General features: G+C 42.7%; 1 pseudogene across 1 annotated transcript; it reads right to left on the bottom strand.

The window, feature by feature from the left end:
- Positions 1-4013: 4013 nt before the first annotated feature.
- Positions 4014-5343, bottom strand: LOC100949713 (annotated as a pseudogene). Its single transcript, XR_001161676.2, has one exon. The product of XR_001161676.2 is annotated as an adiponectin receptor protein 1 pseudogene (transcript).
- Positions 5344-5936: the final 593 nt, after the last annotated feature.

Below are 5936 nucleotides of genomic sequence, written 5' to 3'. Positions count from 1 at the left end.
TTTATTCCTGAATGAAAATTCTATTTCACATCTATGTAGCCTTTCCAGATACCACACTAAGTAAGGATCTGCTTTGAGTAACTTTCAGCATTGGTAGTGTTTCTGTAAGTTACAGGACAAATGGGTATTTATATTTAATAGAGAATTTGTAACCGGCTCCGTAAGCAGGAAAACATATTTTATGTTGCAGTTGTTTTCTTATAGTTCTCTTATGTTTCATGTTCCTCGGCCAGTAAGAATTGCTGACTACAATGTTGTAACTTTCTGTTGCACTGATGCCATCCCTTTGTAGTTTCTTTTCCAGGAATGGACCTCCTTGCAGCTGAGGGCTAACTACTGAAACTCGCACCACCTGTTTGTCCAGGAAAAAACAAGATAAGCGATATGCCACTACAGATGGTGCCCAGGGACCCACTGAGCGGGGACACAGGGCTGAAAGACTGACTAATATTAACCCCTACTTCATTATAATACTAAAATCTCTGACCTGGGAGGGACTTGTCCACCATTACTTAGCTCATGAGATAACTGTACTAGCATTGATTCTTACCATCCCTGTGCGCTTCACTCCACCCCAGACACATAATGATGTCAACTCTCCTCATGTAGTATTCGTTTTCACTGCCAGAAATGTTCCTTGACTCTGTTGGTCAGGGGGGCTATTTGAGGCCTGCAGTAAAACCTTTGTTTTTTGACAATTGTCATCTCAATAATTGGTTTTCTATGCAGCAAGCAACATCCAAACACCCCACCCCTTTTTTGTTCGTTAACAAAAATGTGAAGAATGTTTGAATAGCTTAAAAAAAAAAAAAACTTAGGCCAGGTAAGACAAATATTATGATATAACAATTTAGCTAGATTACTTTGGAAAGAATATTAATGCCCTTTTAGGCCTCCCTCCCCCCAACATACCAAAATGTTTTATAAACATAAATGATAATCTAAGGCAAAGGACTTACAGTTAGATTATACTGTGGATTATATGGTGGCCTAAGATTCAAAATGCTGAAAATAGGCATGTGATTCTGGGAAGGCATGGGAAATAATTTAGGTGTCAGGTGTCCTTAGGCCCTGGGACTACAGGACATGATGAATTGGGTCTTTTGGAGGCAGAAAACATAAAGCAGCTTACAAAAGGGTGGCAGTCAGTTCCAGACTTGCCCCAAACACGACCTAGGGCAGAGCAGAGACTTCATGGGGAATGATGCTCGTGACAACATTAGTCATTTACTACTAGTACTGTTACTAGTAGTAAACTTGGGTTATTCTGTCATCACTGTTTGGCTGGTATAGTCCAGCAGCTTTGGAAGTTCCTAGAATAACTGAAGGAACTGTTTGAAGTCCATTGATGGACACTTTAGATTAATTCCAAATCATGGCTATTGGCCAGGCATGGTAGCTCACACCTATAATCCTAGCACTCTGGGAGGCCAAGGTAGATGAGATAAGTTTGAGACCAGTTTTGAGCAAGAGTGAGACCCTGTCTCTCTTACTAAAAATAGAAAAACTCGCCAGCCATTGTGGCAGGTGCTTGTAATCCCAGCTACTCAGGAGGCTGAGGCAAGGGGATCACTTGAGCTCAAGAGACTGAGGTTGCTGTGAGCCAGGATGATGCCACAGCACTCCACCCAGGGTGACAAAGTGACAAGTTCTGTCTCAAAACGAACAAATCTGGGCTACTGTGAGTAGTGCTACGATAAACATGGGAGTGCAGGTATCTCATACATGTTTCCTTTCTTTTGGATGTATACCTAGAATGGGATTGCTGGGTCATACAGTAATACTCTTTTTAGTTTTTTGAGGAACCTTCACAGAAATCTCCACAGTGGTTGCACTAATTAATGTTCCCACTAACAACGTAGGAATATCCCCACTCTCCATCCTCTCCAGCATTCCTTATTGCCTGTCTTTATAGTAAAAGCCATTTTAACTGAGATGAGATCATATCTCATTGTAGTTTTGATTTTCATTTCTCTGGTGAGTAATGATGTTGAGCATTTTTTCATATAACTGTTGGCCACTTGTATGTCTTCTTTTGAGAAATGTCTATTCATGTCTTTGCCCATTTATAAATCAGATTATTTAATTATTCTTTCCTGTTGAGTAGTTGGAGCTCCTTATATAGTCTCTAGTTATTAACCCTTTGTCAGATGGGTAGTTTGAAAATATTTTCTCCCATTCTGTGGATTCTCTCTTCACTTTGGTGATTGTTTCCTTTGCTGTACAGAAGCTCTTTAGCTTGATGTGACTTCATTTGTCCAATTTTGTTTTGGTTGCCTATGCTTTGGGGATATTACTCAAGAAATCATTGCCCAGACCAATGTCCTGAAATGTTTCCCCAATGTTTACTTTTAGTAGTTTTATAGTTTGAGGTCTTAGATTTAAGATTTTAATCCATTTTTATTTAATGTTTGTATATGGCAAGAGATGAGGATCTAGTTTCATTTTTCTGCATATGGATTTCCCAGCACCATTTATTAAAGAGACAGTCCTTTCCCCAATGTATGTTCTTGGCATCTTTATCAAAGATAAGTTCATTATAGATGTGTAGATTTATTTCTGGATTCTCTATTCTGTTCCATTGGTCTATGTGTCTGCTCTTATGCCATTGTTTTGATTACTATAGCTCTGTAGTATAATTTGAAGTCAGGTAATGTGATTTTTCCAGTTTTGTTCTTTTTGCCCAGGATGGCTACTCTGGATCTTCCATGGTTCCATATGAATTTTAGGATTGTTTTTTCTATTTCTGTTAAGAATGTCATTGGTATTTTGCTGGGATTGCATTAAGTCTATAGATCGACTTTGGGTAGTATGGAGATTTTAACAATATCAATTCTTCTGATCCATGAGTATGAACTCTTTCCATTTTGGGGATTTCTTTCACCAGTGTTTCATAGTTTTCATTGTAGAAATCTTTTATTTCTTTGGTTAAAGTTTTCCTAGGTATTTTATTTCACTTGTACCAAATGTAAATGAGATTACTTTCTTGATTTTTTTTCAGATTGTTTGCTGTTGTAATACAGAAATGCTAGTGAAGTTTTACATGTTGATTTTATGTCCTGCAATTTTACTGACATTGTTTATCCATTTTAAAAGGCCTTTTTTGTTTTTATTTTTTTGGCATTTGCAGAGTCTTAGCTTCTCTAGATATTAGAGAGTATCACCTGCAAACAAAGATAATTTGACTTTCTCCTTTCCAATTTGGGTGCCCTTTATTTCTTTCTCTCATCTGACTACTCTGACTATAACTTTCAGGGCTATGTTGAAAAACAGTGGTGAAAATGTCTTGTTCCAGATCTCACAGGAAAGGCTTTCAGATTTTCCCCATTCAGTATGATGCTAGCTATGGATCTGTCTTATATGGGTTTTATGGTGTTGAGGTAAGTTCTCTCTATACCTAGTTTTGCTTTTGTTTGTTTGTTTTGGATTCATTGGGGGTAAAAGAATTAGGTTACGCTGATTGCATTATACCTAGGGTTTTTTTTTTTCCCTTCTGTACTTTCTTTTCTTATCATCATAGTCTTTGCATCAAGATACATAGCAATGATAGCATGTTTCTTTGTAAAGCTCAGTATTGAATATTAAATGTCTTTCCCCACTTTAATTTTACATTCCTCTGCCAAGAAAAAAATAATTAAAACTCAAGTTATTTTAAGCCTGGACACACTTCCATGATTAGCTGGGCTATGTAAAAGTTGATGGCTTTATTCTTCCTGCTGTGTAAGCAGATCCAGGCCCTAGAAAGATGGGACCAGGTTATATAATTGTTTTTGAAAAGTGTGCTACAAAATGGATGGCCTGTTAAAAGCCAGGCTACAAAGTAAGGAAGGGGATAAGAGAAGGACATTTTCTTCCAGAAAAAAAACCCAGAATTTCTAAAGAGTCCTAGTCCATTATTTTTTCCCAAACTGGTGAAGGGGGGCTAAAATCTCAACATGAGTTTCAAAGTACTGTCTCTGTGAGGGGCCGGTAGTTACCTTGCAGAGGAGGGGCATGGCTAGGTTTGACCATTCCCACCCTTCCCAGCGAGGGGAATGGAAATGTTAAGTTTATTGCCCAGTGAATGTGAAAGTGGCCTGAAGCTTGGTTGGTACTAAATTCTCTAACAGGTTTCTTCTAGAAACAGACAACTCAGACTCTTCCTCTCACTTCAGCAAAGAAGTTATTTTTAAAAGCACTTGGGAAGTTCCTCCTCCACCCCTCTGCTGGGAAGGCTCAGAGAAGGGAGTCATCAGTACAGCCACCTTCCAGGCCGTAACGGAATTCCTGAAGGTTGGAGACTCCATAGAAGTGGACAAAGGCTGCTGCCACCACCAGGACATGGAAAATCTGATGAGACTGGAACCATATGTCGAATTTTCCAGGAAAGAAGCGCTCAGGAATTCGAGCAGCATAAAGGCCAGTTCCAGTGATGTACATCACAGCCATGAGGAAGAACCAGCCCATCTGGCCCACTGTGGTGGCCTTGACAAAGCCCTCAGAGATAGTGAAGTGCATGGTGGGCACAACACCACTCAAGCCAAGTCCCAGGAACACTCCTGCTCTTGTCTGCCGGTGCTTAGGAGTGGCAAACTCGTCCCACTGTACCACAATGATGGCAGAAATGCCCAGGACACAGACAATGGAGAGGTAGATGAGCCGTAGCTGTGGGGAGCAGTAGAAAGAGTAATAGAGCCAGGGGACAAAGCTCCCCATAATCAGCAGAGCGATCCCTGAATAGTCCAGTTTGGAAAAAGTCTGAGAGACTTTCTCGGAATGACAATAGACAGTGTGGAAGAGCCAGGAGAAGCTGAGACAGAGCACCGCACCCAAAAAGAACATCCCCCAAACCACCTTCTCCTGTAGAGGGACCAGGAAGTACATATTTGGTCTAAGCATGGTCAAGATTCCCAAAAAGAGAAACAGCACAAAACCAAGCAGATGGGTCCAGATGTTGCCAGTTTCTGCATGGATGCGGAAGATGCTCTTGAAACAAGCCCGAAAGGAGGGCATGGGTGGCCTATGGCCATGTAGCAGATAGTCATTGTCCTTCATCCAGTCAGGGAGCACATCATATGGGATGACTCTCCAGTGTCCCTCCCAGACCTTATATACAAACTCCTCCATCTTCTCCATGGCGTAGTGGGCTTGCAGGGGAAGTGTCAGTACCCGCAACTCTTCCTCCTCTTCCTGGGCGACTGAACATATTTGCTCTTCTTCAGCTTTGGTTGGGTTGGCAATTACACGTTTGCTTTTCTTTTCTAGCAGGGGTCCCAGTTCATCCAGTTCCACTGTGTCAGTGTCCCTGTTATCGGCAGGGGCCCCAATGCCCTGTGCCACCACAGATCCTTTCTGGGGAGACATTTGGCTGGTGGTATCTCAAGGCGCTGCAGCTTCAGCTGGGGGGGAAAGTTGGGGGTCTCTCAGCCCCAGGGGGCAGAGATCTCCCTGTGATGGTAGAAATGGTGGTCAGTTCCGGGGAAACTTAGAGCCAGAGTGTAGACTCTGCTCCGGACTGCGGTCCCCCACGCTACATCCTGCGGCCGTGTGGCCGGGGATCTTCAGCGCCCTCCCGGCGCCGGAAGGGGCGCGCGACCGCACGCGTCACCTCCGCAGGCGCGTCACTTCCTCGATGGCTCTACCTCGCCTTTCCAACCGCCTTTTTTTTTTCTTTTTTGAGACTGAGTCTCACTATGTCACCCTCCGTAGAGTACCGTCACAGCTCACAGCAACGTCAAACTCCTGGGCTTCAGCGATTCCCTTGCCTCAGCCTCCCGAGTAGCTGGGACTACAGGCACCTGCCGCAACGCCGGCGATTTTTTGGTTGGTTGCAGTTGTCATTGTTCTTTAGCAGGCCCAGGGCAGACTCGAACCCACCAGCTTTGGTGTATGTGGGTGGCGCCCTACACATTGAGCTACAGGCACTGAGCCTATACCCAGTTTTTTGCAAGTTTTTA

The sequence above is a fragment of the Otolemur garnettii genome, unplaced genomic scaffold (genome assembly GCF_000181295.1).
Source record: "Otolemur garnettii isolate 467f Iridium unplaced genomic scaffold, OtoGar3 scaffold00152, whole genome shotgun sequence".
NCBI lineage: Eukaryota > Metazoa > Chordata > Mammalia > Primates > Galagidae > Otolemur > Otolemur garnettii.
This window is presented reverse-complemented; position numbering and strand designations above follow the sequence as displayed.